Source organism: Nannobrachium achirus (assembly GCF_963921795.1).
Source record: "Nannobrachium achirus genome assembly, chromosome: 24".
Classification (NCBI taxonomy): Eukaryota; Metazoa; Chordata; class Actinopteri; order Myctophiformes; family Myctophidae; genus Nannobrachium; species Nannobrachium achirus.
The window spans coordinates 38,399,386-38,419,637 of NC_137831.1; positions in this window are offsets into that span (position 1 = coordinate 38,399,386).

Genomic DNA, 20,252 nt, shown 5'->3' on the forward strand with positions numbered 1-20,252 from the left:
CAGGTCAGATAGCCTAATAATGCGCCAGTATGAATAAGAGAGTGAACTTAATGAAATAATTAATTGAAAGACTAAACACTGTCAAAACGAGTGAGTGTGAGAGAGAGAGAGAGAGAGAGAGAGAGAGAGAGAGAGAGAGAGAGAGAGAGAGAGAACGTCTGTGCGATTAGGCTCGTTGAATGGACATGACGTTGCACACCAAAAATAGACAACCCGTCTTGTGCTCAATTTAGGATAATCAAGCTAGAGATGCAGTGCTACATAATTTCTACACAGATGGTAGGCCTAATTCATCTACTGTATGTACTGTCCTGCAAACGTTTGTGGTGGAGAAAAAACGCATTATTGACTAAATTATATTTTTTTATGAAAATGCCATGGCAGCACCCTGGAGGCCCAAATGACGCCCCTGTGTATATGTGAACTGTATATATCTGATGTTTGGTATTATGAATAAATAACAAAGAGAGAAACCCCCTAAATTATTATTTCATTTAGGCTATACAAAACAAGCACGCACACGCACGCACAGCACACGCACACACGCACTATATTTCTCCGTGACTTCACATCAAAACTTATCTTGTAATATAAACCCAGTGGAACAATATTATGTCTTACCTCTGTCCATGTTGCTTTTAGTTAGTGCACAGGTTTCATGCAGCTTTGTGAGAGAAAGCGTCTAAACACAAACTGGTTCACTGTGCTGACGTTATGCTCACCTGAAGCTTTCACTTTCACTGGCAGGTGAGAGAGAGGGTGGACCATGCATTCTAATCTTGCCCCGGACATACCAGGCTGTGCAGAGATCGCTTATGGGTGCTCAAACTCCACAAAAGGGCACATCTGCACGGGTCGATTTTTGGGGTGGTGTTTTTGTGGGGGTCCCTTGTGCCATTTCACACCAGAAATGTAGTACACTGGGGGCTATATTTTGATTGTCTTAAAGGGATATTTCACTTTCAAAAAAAACTTTTGGTAATTGTGTCGTTTAATCAGGCTTTTATGAACACCCTGGACAGTTTTTAATTTGCTTGATTCAATATTTAGATATTTGATGTAAATGCTATCTGTCCTCCTCCTCCAGGAGGAGGGCCCCATACACACCCATTGTAACTTCAAACTCCATTTTATGGTAAAGGGTGAGGGGTTGATTATATGATGTCATTTACTCAGTGTTTTTCAGTAGGGCCTTTTGACTCATAGACTTTCAGCTTTCAGGAAGTGACCAACAATACAAAGGGATGGCATATATGCACATTATAGCCGGGGATCCAGTCCCTCAAAATGGGAGAGGGCCTGTGATGTTCTGCCGCACTTTTTATTTCTGTTTTATCTATTAGTTTGGTCATTAAGGTCCACAGAAACATCGCAAAAAAAGTTATAGCCATCACTGTCCTATTGAATCCACTACACAGGAATGGAAATATAATATAAAAAAGAAAAGATCAGCTTTAAGTAACATGTGAGGGGTCAAACTGGAGGGTTTTCATGATTCTGAATCCATTGCAAGCATTTGTTTTGCACAAAAAAATTCCTTGGGCTAGAAAACGGACCAACAAAAGTGTGAAAAGTGTGAAGAGTCATCACTTTTCACAGTCATCACTTTTCACACTTTTGTTGGTTCATTTTCTAGCCCAAGGAATGTTTTTGTGCAAAACAAATGTGTAGAAATGTAGGAAAAACATTCCTTGGACCCCATACACCTTGTGAAAAGTGATGACTCATCACTAAACCATTTTTCTTTTTTTTTTTGCATCTGATTTTGGCCCAATGAATGTTTTTCATGCAAAACAAATGCTTGCAATGGATTCAGAATAATTAAAAACATCTAGTTAGACCCCTAACATGCTACTTAAAGCATATTTTTGGGAGTGATTTTTTTCCCTTATAGTACAGTGTATAGTAAGTGAATGAGACCCAGAATTACCCTAGCTGTCAAATATTTTGCTAGGGATGTTGACCCAGAAGTGAATGAGACCCAGAATTACCCTAGCTGTCAAATATTTTGCTAGGGATGTTGAATTTCAATCTTTGTTAGATATGTTACTAGACACCTTTATGAACACATTGGTGAATAAATTGTTTGGTAAGGAATTTATTCCCAGGGTTTTATTAAAATTCCCTGACTATTTGGGTAGTTTACTTAGTATAGTTAATTTAGGTTTATTTTGATATTCCTTTATTTTCCTTAGGTTATTTAAGTAAGCTTTAAAAACCCTGAGTTGGTTTAGACGTTTTTTTGATAATCACTGGCCCTGCCCAGCCTTCCTCTGTCTGGTAATTTCTCTGAGTTTGTTCATCCAGTCATGCCTTCGAATTATTCCTTCATCCAATGTTAAAACTACTTAATGTAAATACATTCCTTTTCTTTGCACCTTAAAACCGTGTTTTGTTACTCCCTGTGCCTGTGTGTGTGTGTGTGTGTGTGTGTGTGCGCGTGTGTGCGTGTGTGAGAATTAAAATGAAAGTTACATCTTCAAAAGTAATGGCAGGCATACGCCTTTTATGTGCAATTATGCAATGCTTTGAGTATATTATTACAACAAATAACTGTAAATAAATATTTCTAAACAATAAATATATGTTTTAAATAACTGATCTAAATATTGTGGACCCATAGTGATTATGAGTTTTGCCATAATAATCTAGCTCTACAACAGAGGCACAGCCCTGCCAAAAAATGTATTAAAAAATATATCCTTTTCGGCTATTCGGTTTTCGTCCAGAAGCTCCGTCTTGTCTGGGTTCAGCTTGAGGTGGTGAGAAGATCCACTGTGAGGATGTCAGCCATGTAGCGATGCACTCTTCCACCTGAGAGGCAAAGGGAAGGAGAAAAACACTTGAGTTGAGTGTCTTTGGCATAACGGTGTCAGTGACAGGGGCAGCGGCCCATAGCGGAGTGATTATAGTGAGCCCACCTGGGGAGCCAGAGCCCCTGGTTGTCCCAGGTACGATTCCAGGCCAGGCCAACAATGTGTCCCTGAGGAAGTCTCTTAACCCCTAATTGCTCCCCGAGTGCTGTAGAATAGTTGCTCACTGCTCCTAGTAATAGTAGGTAAGGATAAAATTAACTTTTGTGCAATTATACAGTATAAGAAAATATCTATATATACCTTTTCCAGAGCTCTGCCCTGTAGCTGCGGTGTCTGCGCACAGCCTCACACACACATACAGTACCTCTTGACACCGAGTTATGGTTGCCGCTCTGAGAAATCGGTCTATAGTTTGTGAACAGAGATAATAGTGAAAGAGACAATAGTGTACAGGGAGAAAAGGAGGAGTCCCAAGTAGAGATACCAGGTGACCCCCGGTTAGGAGTTTGCAGTGTGCAAACATTTCCCAGAAACCTGGTAGGTCCAGTCAGGTAGGAGGAGAAGCACTTTAGTGCCATCCCAGCGATGCCACGGTCAGCAAGGGTGTCCAGGAGCACCTGGTGATGATGGGCCTTGAACCCCAGCATCCAGATTCTAGGAGAAATTAGCCAAAAATACCCGATCAAGAGCTTGTAGATGAAGCTGTCCAATTACAGAGCATTGTGAGCTTTTAGATCAGCAGAATGTGATATTAGATGAGGGGGAAAAAGCGGTCTAATTTGCCAATATAGACAACAAGGTCTAAATGGTTTGTGTGTTGTGTGTCAACCTACAGTATTACAAGTTGGGAGTGAGTAACCGGGAATGTTACAAAGCATTACAAACAGTTTTCCTGACTACTGCATCTACAGTACAGTAGAAACAGGGACAAACAAACAGGCAAACTCAAACCTACAAATGGTCCAATAAATAGCTGTGAGGACACAATTAACTCAAACAGTCTCAGCTTGGAACCCCGGGTGGAAAGACCTCAATCAAGGCACAGAGTGAGTAGCAAGAGGTGGAACTTGAGAGGGGAGGGGCAGGACAGTGAGGGCACATTGCTGTCAAACAGGGGAGGGGAACACTGCTGGGCATGGGCACATTAGGGGCAAAGGCAGCGTCACATCAAGGCAAAACAGAGGCACACTGGACACGGACAGAGCTCGTGATCATGACAATATTGGACCAAAACACGTCTAACAATGAAAAATTTACTAGGGCCGCAGTTGAATAAATTAGTTGATTTCTAACATAAATTCAAATTAAGATAAGAGTAAAACAAAATACAAAATACAAAAAAAGAATTTACCTCTTTCAAGCAGTAGCACTGACTGAGAAATCAGAAGTCACACATCATGTAAGTCAAATCATTGGAAAGTGGCTGGTTCAATACTACTACAGAATTGTGACAAAATGCTAGGATTTCAATCCAATGGTGTCCTCTAGTGGTTCATATCATTCATTAAATTATCTACCCTATTCATTAAATTATCTACCCTGCCTGCCTGCATAATTATGACACATTCAAGCACACAGGCACATACTGTACACATACACAATGAGATAAAAAAATAAAAGCTGATGTGTCATAAAACAGAAAGTGACTCCCATGAGTTTCAAACTAAAGCTCTGTTAAAATGTACTAGCTTGTCATAGTTACACAAAACCTTGTAGACACATTCATTATCACATTGTCAGGATGCAGTTCGGAGCAATACGACCAAAGGCAGAGAAGGTTCAACGTAACTGATTTATTAAAGTCACTGGTTAATAAAAACACAGTAATACAAAAACAAAAGCATCATGCTGACATAGAATGACGATCTGACTAAGAACTGAGGACACAGGAGTACATACAGTTTTCAGTTACAGTTTAGGCATTTAGCAGACGCTTTTATATCCAAAGCGATTTACAATAGCGACCAAAGCGACTTACAATAAGCAGGTAATACATCAATAAGCAGGTAATACATAGACAAGGACTAACTAGACACAGGTTAACTCAAACAGACAATCAACACTAGGATTGGCTGGGGCACAACAGGACACATGAGGAGAACATAAATAATCAAAGGGAAGGAGAACTATAGGTGCTGACAGGAAGACACAGAACATACTACATAATAAGAACATGGAACCAGGCACAGAATACAAGCTTTAATACATAACATAGTGAACACAGATAAAGTCCTTTTAAGTCCAAAACTTAAAGTGGACTGTTCAAAGTCCCAGGTCCACGGCGCGGACGTAACACACATTACTTGTTTGGTAAATACACTTTACAATTTAGCAGACGCTCTTAATCCAAAGTGATTACAATAAGCAAGATAATAATACATCAATACCAGTAAGACTCCCTAATCGGGAGATAAGTGACCGTTAGGTCGTAGCGTGATTTTAGGGCAAAATGTGTAGGAGTAGTGTCCAAAAATGTGTTTGAAGAAATTGGCCTGATGGTGGCGCTATATGGGACAGATCCATATTGATGACATGAGTGTAGACATACTGTGTACCGGTTTGCGTGATTTTAGGGCAAAATGTGTAGGAGCAGTGTCCAAAAATGTGTTTTTAAAAAATCGTCCTGAAGGTCGCGCTAAATGGGACAGATCCATGTTGATGACATGAGTGTAGACATACTGTGTACCGATTTGCGTGATTTTAGGGCAAAAATTGTAGGAGCTGCGTCCAAAAATGTGTTTTGCAAGAACGGCCTCATGGTGGCGCTAGAAGAGGTTCATGTGTGAATTGATGGGTGGAGGTTGTGGTTTGGCAGGCAAGGAGTGTGTGTGCAAAATTTGGCAGGGCAACGGTTGCGGAGATATGAGCAGGGCAAAAGTGTGACATGTGACGTGTGACAGACAGACAGACTGACTGACAGACAGACAGCTGGTCGAGGTTTTGATAGTAACTGCGACCTGACGGTCACAACAATAAGTAAGGTAATACATCAATACATCAACATCAACACATCGAATGCATAGAAATATTAATCTAGAAAAGAGAAGTAGGTAGACCAAGCACCTATTCAGTAAAAACATTATATAAAACCTAAAAAATACCAGTAAGACTCCCTAATCGGGAGATAAGCGACCGTAGGTCGCTTATCTCCACAAATAGGGCAAAAAATTGTTATTCCTAAATCTTCCTGGTCCATGTTGATGACATGAGTGTAGACATGCTGTGTAGTGAGTTTCGTGATTTTAGGGCAAAATCTGTCGGAGTTACGGCATTTTATGTGAGCTGCAGTGGAGGGGGTCCTCCACTGGGGGCGCCACCACTTTTGCATCCGTTGTGGAGCAGCAGGAGTTGGTGGTCCCCGGGAATTCCCCGTGAGCAGCCCGGTTGGGGTGGTCATTTGGTAATTTTTGCACATTTTGGAATTTTTTTACATCTGGGGGTCCCCAGGGGGTCCCTGGAGCTCCGGGGGTCCTTGGAGGTTGTAGTTTGGCAGGCAAGGAACGTGTGTGCAAAATTTGGCATGGATCGGGGCAACGGTTGCGGAGATATGAGCAGGGCAAGAGTGTGACATGTGAGGTGTGACAGACGGAGTTACACTTTGTGGTGGTTTTGGCACCTATTCAGTAAAAACATTATATAAAACCTAAAAAATATAACTTTCATGTATGGTCATTGAGGGTAGGCAAGTGCTACGGCAAGTGCTATGGGTGGAGGAGTCTGAAGAGGTGAGTCTTCAGGCCACGGTGGAATCTAGGGAGTCTGTTGTTCTGAGTGCAACAGGAATTTATTCCACGGTTTTAGGGCCAGTAGGGTGAATTGTATAGGACGAGTGGATCGTTGTCCTGGGGGTTTTAGCGAGGGTTCTGTCAGCATCCCTGTGTGTGTGTGTGTGTGTGTGTGTGTGTGTGTGTGTGTGTGTGTGTGTGTGTGTGTGTGTGTGTGTGTGTGTGTGTGTGTGTGTGTGTATGGCTTCATTTGCGATCTGCTTCTGTATTTTTTTAAAGAGATACAATGAGATATTATGTTGCTGTTGGACATAAACCTCAAATTCTCGATATTTTTTTTTTGTTATTTTCATCATATATTAATGTATTGTTTCTATTTTCTTCTTCTTCCTCTTCTGTTTTGTGTGAATCGGATGGTGGAATTAGAACCAGAAATACAGGCCATAAACCCGAACACCGGTGTAATGACATACCATAAAATGACAGCTACGTATGAAAACATGTACAGGTTCATGTTGCAGAATGGTGTGTCTGTGGTGGTGGTGTTGTTGTTGGTGGTGGTGGTAGTGGTGTTGGTGGTGGTAGTGGTGTTGGTGGTGGTTGATGTCGGGGGTTTAGCTGTGGTGGGGTTGAAGCTGGGTTTCATTCCGAAGGTCAATCCATTTACTATGGGGCAAAAAAGGAAAAAAATAATAATAACAAAATAAGAAATTGACACAATACAGCTGAAATACAGCTTAACTTGCATTTATTAGCATTTAGTTTGGTGCATGCAATTATTTACGGTGTTCTATCGTTTGTCATTCAATGTTATACTGTAGGAGATACTTAAATGGTTTCCTGTGCAAATAAGCAGAAACGCTTACTAGGATCTCCTTTTAGTTGACCTTGCACCAGTGACCTATACCGTCATGAAACTGTACCTTTTCCTAGGCAAACTTCTAATAAAGTCTTCAATCAACAAAAACAATCATCGCACACCCCCAGGCACAGGACTAGTATACACACATACCTACGTACATACAGTATATATATATATATACACACCGGTATACACACACGCACGCACGCACAAACAAACAGGGTGTGCATAAATAACACTTACCAGAGAAGAATGTAACAGTTACAATGATCACCAACCCAAACATCGTGAAGGTTAAGCAGTTACAGTCACAATCGCAGCCAAGTTTCATCAGAAGCACAAGCATCAGGACCAACACAGCACAGCCAAAGATGGAATGCATGACGGGAAGGGCAGGCTGGGCAGTGCAGTCATGAACGTACACAATACCTGTATGGAAATATTAAATAGAAAATATTATGATCACCCTAAGCATTGTTGATATTAAAAGATGTTTTGAAATGGTATTATTTATTGTTATTGTTACTTATATACTAGTAAGAATACAATTCTTAGGTTTTGGATCCTCAACTTTGTAGTAAACAATAATTAATAATTAAGTTAAATTGTTCTATATTCTGGTAGCAATCATTGCTATAGAGTGCAAGTTGTTCAGTAACTCCTTGTCTCTCCTGCTCTTTAGTAAATATGGCATGGGATACCAATGTTACCCAATCAAGAGAGTGAACTCATACAGGATACAGGATAAACAAGTAAAATTATAAGTGCCAAAGATGAATGAAACTGTATTTGGTGTTTATTAAAGAGATGGAGAGAAGAAGAGGAGACTGAAGTATTGGAAACAAGCCATAGGCCTTCTTGGGTTTAAAATTCTTTAACAGACCTTGTCATTTTCTATGCTTTTCTTTTTCTTTATTTCTTTTTTGAAAACTTCTAGTAAAGGATTCGATATGGATCCAATCAATCAATCAATCAATCAATCAATCAATCAATCAATCAATCAATCAATCAATCAATCAATCCCCAAGTACCGGGGTTGTGTACCTTGATCACCACTCGTTTTACTTGCCTAGAAGACTGCTAACATGGAAGCACATCAAACATACTGTATACAGGCAACTATGCATATCAAAAAATATCAGTAAAAAACAGCTTTAAACTATGGGTTAGTGGAGTTGATAATCAGGTGATATTTTAAAACACGTTTTAAAAAGAAGGGGAAGTATTTGACCGGCACTTTGAACCTCCAGAGAACCATATGGTGGACTCTCACCCATGGCAATATGGACCACACTCATTATAAAGCTCCAGAGGACCAGGAATACTATGGTAAAATGTGTGTGTGTGTGTGTGTGTGTGTGTGTGTGTGTGTGTGTGTGTGTGTGTGTGTGTGTGTGTGTGTGTGTGTGTGTGTGTGCGTGTGCGTGCGTGTGTGTGTCATACACACGCAAGCTTTCTTGTCCCGTGACCAAAAAGAGATTACGAACAATTAGTCACAAAACTGACACAACAATGACATTCTGAAAGCACTTATAGTAAGGGGATTTTATAAGATATTTGACCAATCTGCGAAGTAAATCGTTACCAAGAAATGTCTTCACCAATGTGTTTCTAAAGGTGTGTAATAATATGTACTAAAAGGTTGAAATTCAACTCCCGGGGGAAACCTCATAAAAAAACTAATTTGTGTTTGTGTCCCATTAATTTACTATACAGGAAAAAAATACAAAAAATAAATCTGCTTTAAGTAGCGCATGTGAGGTGTCAAACTAGGGGTTTTTCATGATGCTGAATCCATTGCAAGTATTTGTTTTGCACAAAAACATTCTAGGCTAAAATCGGACCCACAAAACGATAGTTCAGTGATGAATTGTCACTTTTCACCATTTTTGTGGGGGCCATTAGTAGCCCATGGAATGTTTTTTGTGCAAAACAAATGCTTGCAATGGATTCAGCATCATGAAAAACTCCTAGTTTGACCCCTCACATGTTACTTAAAGCAGATTTATTTTTTGTATTTTATTCCTGTATAGTAAAGTTAATGGGACACAAACACAAATCATTTTTTATGAGGTTTCCCCCGGGAGTTGAATTTCAACCTTTTAGTACATATTATTACACACCTTTAGAAACACATTGGTGAAGAAATTTCTTGGTAACAATTATTTACTTTGCAGATTTTCTTATGTTCCCCTTACTATTAAGCTAATTCATGTCATGGTATTGGTATTGGTATTGGTATTGAAAAACTATATTGCTCTGTGTCTTCACATCAAAACTTATCTTGTTAAGATAAACGCAGTGGAACAATATTATGTCAAACCTCTGACCATGTTGCTTTGTGAGAGAAAGAGTCTAAAACACAAACTGGTTCACGGTGCTGACGTTATGCTCACCTGAAGCTTTCACTTTGACTGGCAGGTGAGAGAGAGGGTGGACCATGCATTCTAATCTTGCCCCGGACATACCAGGGCCGTGCAGAGAGCGCTTAAGGGTGCTCAAACTCCACAAAAGGGCACATCTGCACGGGAAGGTTTTTGGGGTGGTGTTTTTCACACCAGAAATATAGCAAACTGGGGTCTTAAAGGGATATTTCACTTTAAAAAAAAATGTGTGGTCATTTTATCTTTAATCAGGCTTTTATGAACATCCTGGACAGTTTTTAATTTGCTTGATTCAATATTTAGATATTTGATGTAAATGCTATCTGTCCTCCTCCTCGAGGGCCCCGTACACACCCATTGTAACTTCAAACTCCATTTTATGGTAAAGGGTGAGGGGTTGAATATATGATGTCATTTACTCAGTGTTTTTCTTTTTTTTTTAATATATATATAATTTTTATCCCACGACTTTGCAACCCATTTTCACCCAGTGCCAATTGCCTATGTAATCCTGGGCTCTGCTCTCCCTCTGCCGCGCCTGGGGAGACAACGGACTGACCTCATGCTTCCTTCAATGCATGAGTAGTCCAAGTTGTTTCTTTTCACCTGACAGGGGGGATTTCCCCGGGATGGACGTAGCGCGTGGAAGGAACACGTTATTCCAACCAGTTCCTTTCCCCTCCATCAAGCGCCCCGGCTGGCCAGGGGGAGGCATTATTGAGACCAGGATTACTGCATGTTTTTGTGAGGGTATCAACCCTAGGAGACACGGGGAGAACATGCAAACTCCACACAGAAAGGCCCTATCGCCGACCCCACCTAGGGTGTGGGCGCTGATGACGCGGAGGGAGAAACACGCCCCCAGCACCCACAGCACCCGGCGGGAATCGAACCGTACTCAATGTTTTTTCTGTTGGGCCTTTTGACTCAAGAGACTTTCGGCTTTCAGGAAGTGACCAACAATACAAAGGCATAGCACATTATAACCCACCCTGTGGTCTATTAGAATAATGTTAACTTCATAGACACACACATACAAAACAGAAAAAAGTACAAAACTATGGCAACACCTCTTTAAGTTAAGGCATAAGTCTGGTACTTGAGACAATCCAAATAGAGCCCTGCATCTCTTACTAATGGAGCAAGATGTCCCACAATAACTTTGCCCATGTCATTAATGCCACTCCCTCTCCTCTGCCTCCTGCATCACACTGTACCACAAACAGCCTAACATGTTAACTTTAAAGACAGGGTGCTGTGATTTCCTTTTCCCTGAATAAAGGAATAAACTCACCCATTTTCTGTGTTCTTTGTGCGTTCCACCGTGTGTTGCATGCACTGTAATCTTATTTTACCTGTTGAAAAAAACACAGTGGTGAAATTATTTGGCAATAACATTCCATTGAGGAAAACACACAAACGCACGCAGATCTGGTTTAAGATGAAACCTCTGTCACCACAGAACTCAGTCAGCCATGCTGCTATCAGTAGGCTATGCAATAAAAAAAAAAAAAAAAAAGTGATTCAAAATAAATTAAAAAGGTTATCGAAAAACACTTCCAGCTCACGTATTAGGAGGCATCAGTAGTAACCAGCACTGTTGCTCCGCTGTTATGTCCAATGTCACTGGTTGTCAGAAAGAATCAGAAAGTACATTGAAGTTGAGAAAGGGTCCGTGAGGAGAGAAGGAGAGCAAATGATCTGTGTGATGAGAGAGAGAGGGGGCTGTGTGTGTGTGTGTGTGTGTGTGTGTGTGTGTGTGTGTGTGTGTGTATGTGTGTGTGTGTGTGTGTGTGTGTGTGTGTGTGTGTGTGTGTGTGTGTGCGCGCGCTAAAATGAAACTTAAAGTGTGTGTGTGGAAATGAAATGAAACTGAGAGTTACTTCTTCAAAAAGAATGGCAGGCATAGGCCTATGTGTGCAATTATGCAATGCTTTGAGTATATTATTACTACAAATAGTAGTAAATTAATATTTCTACTCAATATTGTGGACCCATAGTGATTATGAGTTTTGCCATAATCATCTAGCTCTACAACAGAGGCACAGCCCTGCCAAAAAATGTATTAAAAAATATATCCTTTTCGGCTGTTCGGTATTCGGTTTTCGTCCAGAAGTTCCGTCTTGTCTGGGTTCGGCTTGAGGTGGTGAGAAGATCCACTGTGAGGATGTCAGCCGTGCAGCAATGCACTCTTCCACCTGAGTGGCAGAGGGAAGGAGAAAAACAGTTGAGTTGAGTGTCATTGGCATAACAGTGACATGCAGGGGCAGCCATAGCTGAGTGATTATAGTGAGCCCACCTGGTGGGCCAGAGCCCCTGGTCGTCCCATGTACGATTCCAGGCTAGGCCAACAATGTGTGTCCCTGAGGAAGACTCTTAACCCCTAATTGCTCCCCGAGTGCCGTAGAATAGCTGCTCACTGCTCCTTGTAATAGTAGGAATTCGATAAAATTCACTTTTGTGCAATTATACAGTAACAAAATATCTCTATACTTTTCCCGAGCCCTGCAGGTAACACTTTAAAATAAGGTACCATTAATAAACATTACTGAGTTATGGTTGCCGCTCTGAGAAATCGGTCAATAGTTTGTGAACAGAGATAATAGTGAAAGAGACAATAGTGTACAGGGAGAAAAGGAGGAGTCCCAAGTAGAGATACCAGGGGGACCCCGGTTTAGGAGTGTGCAGTGTCCAAACATTTCCAAGAAACCTGGTAGGTCCAGTCAGGTAGGAGGAGAATCACTTTAGTGCCGTCCCAGCGATAACACAGTCAGCAAGGGTGTCCAGGAGCACCTGGTGATGATGGTCTCCCTTCCTAACTTAGACTTACGGAACCATTGCTGTATTGACTTTGACCTCTAAGGAACAATTGCTGTATTGACTTTGACCTCTAAGGACCTTCCAGGAAGAGTGCTCACCCATAGCAAAATGTTTGTTGCTTATCTATTTCTTAATCTCAACTCCTGAGACATAACTATTGCCTTCTCTTTTGTATATCATTCTTTGCTCATTTGCTGCTGCCCTATTACTCCTAAAACCCTCTTAGGAGCAATAGAGAGATGAGAATGAGAAGATAACCAGGCAATAACTTGAGAAGTATTTGAGAAGTATGATAAACCAACCGAATCCAACAAGCCATCTATGAGGCTTAGTTGAGATGACCCTAAGCAGTGTTTGAGAAGTATAAGAGAAACAGATGAGAACTCCAGAGAAAAACAATGCTGCTCATGTTTAGCTCACCCAGACAGAACGGAGCTACTAGCGATCAATAAATGAGACCTAGGTGAGAGCTCTCTAATGGCTAGTTTAAGTCTCTTAACTCATTGAATGCCATTTCAAGATGGCCCCCAAGTACCAGACTGCCACTATCCTAGATTTCTAGTGCACGGATCAATTTTTAGTGCACGGATCGTGCACGCCCATGCACCATATATGCATCATATGTGTAGTACTTTTTAACAGCTTTCAAACAAAAAAATCCGCTTGGAAATCCGTTCAGGCATTCATGAGATAGAAGCCTTCAAAGTCAGACAAAACAAACACTGCCACCTTCCAAATTTCTAGTGCACGGATCAATTTTTAGTGCACGGATCGTGCACGCCCATGCCTAGATCATGCACCATATGTGTAGTACTTTTTAACAGCTTTCAAACAAAAAAATCCGCTTGGAAATCCGTTCAGGCATTCATGAGATACAAGCCTTCAAAGTCAGACAAAACAGCCATTTTTGACATTTTGAAAGATGTGTTTGTTATGGGGCTAAACATGCAATTTCGCAATTGCGATCATGCCTAATACATTTGAGGCATTTTTAGAATTTTTTTTATAAAAAAAATTTTTGAAAAAAAAAAAAAAAAAATTTTTTTTTTTTTTTTTTTCAAAATGGCTTCCAACTCGGGAAACTCGGGCTGTGGCAGCCTGGGAGTACTGTAATAACTCGTGAAACTCGTGCCTTGGCAGTCAATGAGTTAACTGTCTCCCATATTCTTACTTTGAGCCAGTAATGAGCAATAATTGAGATCTAATTACCCAGAACCTTCTTCTCACTTGGATCTGTAAATGAGATACAGTATACATGCAGCTATTTTGATAAAAAAAACAATACAATAATTTCCTTCAATAAACCTTTATTTCTGTAAGGTGGCAGAGGATGAAGTGCTTTTAACAGTACAAGACTTTTAAGGACAATACTACTTTGGAAGAGGTTTGGTTTGTGTATTTACCTTGCTGTGATGTTAACTCTAAGGTGAACAAGAAATTGATATATAATAATATAGTTAGTTATACAACCCACACTTCGACCAAAGTGGTCTTGCCCTTTAACAAAAAATAAATAAACTTCAGTTACTCTTCTCACTACTCATGAATTCAGTGCCAAATAAGAAAAAGTGACCCTAATCAAATGTGTCCATAACAGTCACTGCTACATAAGTGTGAAAAGTGCAAAAAGCAGAAGTGACATGTGCTCCCAGCAAAAAACAAAAACAAAAAAACAGGAACAGTCAGTTCTATTACTGCAGTTAAGTTACAGTTGTTCTTACCAAACGACCGTTGTCTCATTGTAAAACGTGAGAACAACAGACACAAAAGATTTTCCCAGTCTCTCACGTCCCCCTCCAGGGTAGATGAATCTATAGTTTCCTCTCTTACTCCGGTATACGTTAATCTCAAGGTGGGAGGAGTTCTTCAAGATTGTATCCAGCCGTTCGCACCCTGGCCACTTCATCCACCCCTGCAAGGAGAACCCTGCCTTCCTCACCAGTCTGTTGAGGTTGGAGGCAGCACGTCATTAAAAAAAAAAAAAAAAAACACTTGCCATAACAGATTGGTAGAACATGTGTTGCATCCTGTGGCACACGCCAAACGATCTTGTTTTCTCAGGAAGAGTAGGCTGTTCTTCCCCTTGCTGTGAATCGTCTCTGCGTTGTCCGACCAGTTTTTCCACGGACACCGCCTTCCATCCAGCTTCGGTGCCATACCGTAAGACATAGTCTGCAGACAGAGAAGATGAAATTAGCTATAGAAGCACAGTCAACATGTTTTCTCCACGCCAGTGATGTCGTTCGAAACTTCTCTCAGTCAGTAGGGGGGAAAAAGATACAATGTTACATTAAACCCTGAGACACAATCTCTTCAATCAAAATAACCAAAAAGTTAATGATCATTTTGGCCTACATCTGCCACTTTAAGTTCAGCCACTGTTGCAGCGCTGCAACAGTGGCTGAACTTAAAGTGGCAGATAAAACATCTCAGTATCAAATCAGTGCATCACCAGAGTACTCAAATAACAATATACTTTTCAGTATTAAAATTCAGTGCAGCATCAGAGCCCTCAAAATAAATCTTCTCAGTTTAGCATCACAACCCTCAAAACTATTACAAATGTATCAAAAATCAGTGCAGAATCAAGAGCCGGAAGTCTCTGGTAGGGGACCCAACCGGTAGGAGACAATATCATCTCAAAAGTATTAAATAAATAAAAATAAAAACAAAATAAAAAATAATAATCAGTGCAGCATCCGAGCACTCATTTCTTTGACCCTGGGATTGACCTTGGTGGTAGCAGCCTCAATCTGGTAAAAAGCGATTTGCAAAAAGTGGTAGACATTGGCCAGATTCTGGTTGTATGAGGTAGCAAAGACAAAATGAGTTTTTAAAAAACGTGTCGAAAGAGGGTTAGGAGAGTCTGGTGACTTACACGGGAATGCACGTTTGTCAATCACAATGAAGTATTTGTGTATGGTACACCTCTGGGTCCCCACAGCCAGTAGATAGGGTTGACGACTCTCGGTGATGCTGTCCAGATGCCCCTCGACACTGGTCCCAGTCTGTGACAAGAGAACTTCATTAGTCATGCTATTACAATTAATCTGTTTGCAGTTTAGAGCCCCATCTTTATAGGATAGCCACCAGAATCACTTCTTGCCACAACATGCAACCATAACAACATTCTGCATTATCTTTACTTTGCTAAAGGGGGACGGGGGGGAAAAAGCAGACAATTATCACAGGGCAGTCGCTGATTATATGAGCATGGTCATCGCATGATTTCACAAAAGTATAGTTTTAAGGGTGAATGTTAGGGACAGAACAGTGAGCCATCTTAAACTTTAATTGAACTATAACCTTACCTAGATGAACTTCACAAGGTGGTCAATGGCTTGTCGGGCTGAGAGCTTCCCTGGTCTCTTGTTGCAGCCTTGAGGTGAGGGTGATATGAGGTGGATAAGGCAAGTTGGAGGACATCTCACTGTCCCATCCTGAAAATACAGGGGGAGGAAAAAAAAACAGAAAGACATTTTTACTAAAATCTGTACATTTTGGTTTCAAAACCAATTCCCTCTTCCATTAGTATTAGTCCTTTAATTCCAGCATACCATTATTCAGTTGTCCTGTTGGGATTCAGCTTTATGAAGCAGATCTTCAAGGTCGCCTGCCTGGGAGAGGCCATGGCTTTGTTTAAGGACTTTCTGCCTGTAGCGAGTAGGCCACTGTTTCAGAACTTTGCAGCGATGGCATCACCAAACATCAGACTGAAATTCTGCTCCATCTGCAGACAAAATGGAATACAGAGGACAATGGCATACATTTTTAATAGGTTCACCTTATGACCAGGGATGTGATCTGTTTAAAGTCCATTTATCATGTCAGTTCGACTTTATAGCAAGACAGTTTCAGAGCGACATACCATTCCTGCAATGTCAAGAAATCTTGGAAAGGTGATGAATATTTCAGAGGACTTCACTGGGTCATGAACCATTGCTTGGCGATGGGTGAAGGTCTGTTTCATCTTCTCCTTGACGATTGCTTCATCAGTTGTATGCTCCATCAGTGTGATGGCCTCACGACACTGGGTTTCTGTGCTTAGCTGGCATTCCTCACTGAAGGGGATTCTGACACTCTGTAATGATCCTTTCTCCTCCAGGTTTGGCCATCAAAATGTTTTCAATCATCTAAGTGGGAGGGGGAAAAAAAGGGGGGGGGGGACAGGGATTTGGTGGACAAATATATTTATAGTGGCAAAAATGTAAACCATGCCCCCCATACTTCTCCATAATTGTACTTTGCCATTTACCCCCCTGCTACCCCCTTTCAGTGGCGTCAGTTCAGAAAAAGCTAAGGTATGGCAACACGACTGGCTTCACTCACGTGCAAGACACCAGTCATGTTGCCATACCTTAGCAACAGGCATGATACATTTATTTTAAGAAGTACATTCTATTTTTCCCCCGTTTCTACAGTTTCTTGGGCTGGATATGGCAGCCTGGATTGGTTGTTCAAGTGCATGTTAGTTAACATGCCAGAATTAACAATAATCAATTGCACCTGTGCAGCTGACTTGCGGAACCTTGGCATATACCATTTGTCAAGATGGGGAGAATACAAGTGTGAAGAATATAATTATAATGCCTTGTTAAGTGACCATTTTTGTTAAATTTTGCATTTGTAGTTATTTTACTGTAATTTAACAACATAATAACCAGAAAAGATAGACAAAGGGACATTCATGGATTTATATTTAAAAGTAACTTTTATTTTCCCCCTGGACCCAGGGTATGGTAGCTACATACCCCTGCCATACCCAATTGACGCCCCTGCCCCCTTTATCAGAATCACTAGTATCTTGATCTCCATTTCAAACAGTCATCTGCAAATCTTACCTGAGCGAGATGAGTCAGGTCAACTCTGTTCCTTTGGGCAGGACACGGCTGCAAAATGGTGGTGTCATCAGTCCCCATTGTCTGCACTGGAGCTGAGAAAGGCTAGATTCAGTCACTGAATCTAGCATGTTGACATAACAGGTGTGATCCTGTGTTTTGTAAAACATGTGATTAGCAAGAGGGGATCATTTGTGTTAAGAGTAATGTAAAATATATTATATTATAAATAACTATTGCGTGCCGGATCAAACAACATGAAGCGATTTTGCGCACTGCTGCCGGTAGCCTGCAGTTGTTCTCAAACTTTTCAGGCCGCAACCCCAAATATTTTAACTGGGGACCCGGGACCCCCACCCTGACGAGCACTAAGAGTTGGGACAGTACATTTTGTATAACACTGTTCTATTGTGAAAGTCTAGCAGATCTACATGCCCACAACTTTGTGAGCATGTAGATCTTCTATTTACACAATTTCTGAGTCTAATATATGATCATTTGGCCCAATGTTTAGTTTGTCATTTTAGAGGTACAGTATTAAAAAGTCCTTAAATTGTCACTTTAGAAATGTGCAGATACCCTCTATACACTTCAACTGTGTTGGTTTGTTTACTGTTGAGAAAACAATGATTAGCCAATCATTTGGGGACCCACCCAAAATCATTTAGGGACCCCCTGGGGGTCCTGACCCACAGGTTGAGAACCACATTTCTTATACCTCAAAAGAACAGGGGAACAAAGGAAAGAAAATACCATTATAACATTAAAAGTAAACAACAAATTATATAAAAACTGGTCAAACATTGGCCAAATTGTCAAATGGTAGAAGAGACAACAATTGTGAAAATAACAGATCTACAAGCTCACTGCATTCCAAGTGCTTGTCAGGTTGGAGGGTCCCCAGTACAAATATGACTATTTTGGGGGGTCCCCAGTTCAAATATGATTATTACATCACTGATTACAATGAGGAGCAGCCAATGGGTAGATATTTGTGCCCAGCCCACACTGTTTTGTATGAACAGTATTTCTAGTTAAGAACTGGTTCTCAGACTATTTTATTTATTTCAAGGACCCCCTGTTTAGTATGCATTTGGCCATGATCCCCCATCATCCATAACTCCCCTAGAACTGTACAAATGGAACCAAATGGACCTGTTAGGGTTCATTTAGTTCCATTTGTATACTCTACTACCATTGCAAGCTAACATTAGCCACAAATGACACACACACACACACACACACACACACACACACACACACACACACACACACACACACACACACACACACACACACACACACACACACACACACACACACACACACAATACAAGACTGTATTGAACAGCTGCTAGCTAACTTTGGCTCTGTTAGCCACAATACCACACACAACAGGCTGCAAGCTGTGCACAAATACACAGCAAGGTTAATACAATATAAACAAACAAACAAAAAATGTCTGCTTCTATCAAAAGGGAACCTATCTTACACATTTTGAACATTCAGTTCCATTAGGATTGAAATGTAAATTAATATTAATGTTAAATAAATATGGATTATGGATCAAATCCATAACCAAAATAAGAAGAGACGAGCCAAAGGACTGATCTTAGATTGCTGTATTGAGGAGAGACAGACAAGGTAGACAGACAGTTCTAAATCTCTCCCCACCCTAACGGTAGGTCGAGCATTCTCTCTCCCAAAATGGAAGTTACATTCAGTATATAAAGACATACAGTTTATGACAGTAAGAAGCGTGGAACATATTGATTCGTTCCCATATCATAACAAGGAAGTAACAGGAAGAAAGTGCCACGTAGTGTTTTCCACCACTAGTGACTTATATCAGACAGAGGAAGACAGTGAGTCTGGTGACATACAGTATAAACCAAAACATGATTCTATTCAGGGCATTCAAAGTTATTATGACCTTTAATCAGTTTGCCTGAACCTACAGTATGCGACCAAAATGTGGTCTCTTATATACTGTACGTTCAGTTCATATTATGCCTTTATATGGTCATATGAGACTCATACACCAATAACATAATTATGTATCATAATTTATCCTAACAATCTATCCTTTTCATATTTGTATGAGGTTCATATGACCTCCATATTAAACATTTTATCAGGGTAATAATAATAATAATATTATGAAGACTTTAATAATATTTATAAATTCAAATTTCGAAAAGGACTGTAATATTTTTTTTTAAAGGGAACTGGAATAAATCCTTAAAGTTTAAAGAAATGTGACACATCATTCATCGTTTGTACAGATGAATGAAGACAAATAAAGAAAGAAAACAAATAAAAGATGAATTGAAAAGTCGGTGATGACGGTGATGATGATGATGATGATGACGATGATGATGATGATGATGATGATGATGATGATGATGACGTGGTGGGGCATTGTAGAGACGTGAGGGAGGAGGACGCAGGATGCAGTTGATGTGGGGTTGCTTCTGGGTCTCTTCTCAGGTAGTTCCTATACGGGGCAGAGGACTTGGCCAGTTTACTGTTTCCAAAACAATTTAGTTCATCATGATAGTGTTTGTACTACACATGGCATCACAACAGTGCAACAGGAACTCACCGACCAGGCACGATTTTTACATCGTGCCGCTGCGGTGGATTGGCATGCACTGCTGGCCTGGCCTCAGGTTGTGGTTCGTCTGCACCCCATCAGTCAGGTGGTTTTCGATGATGACCCGATTCTCCTTCCCCACACTGCTCCTCCTCCGTCACCGTCAGCCCATGTAACAGAGACATTTCAAATTAAGTTTCAAATAAATCTT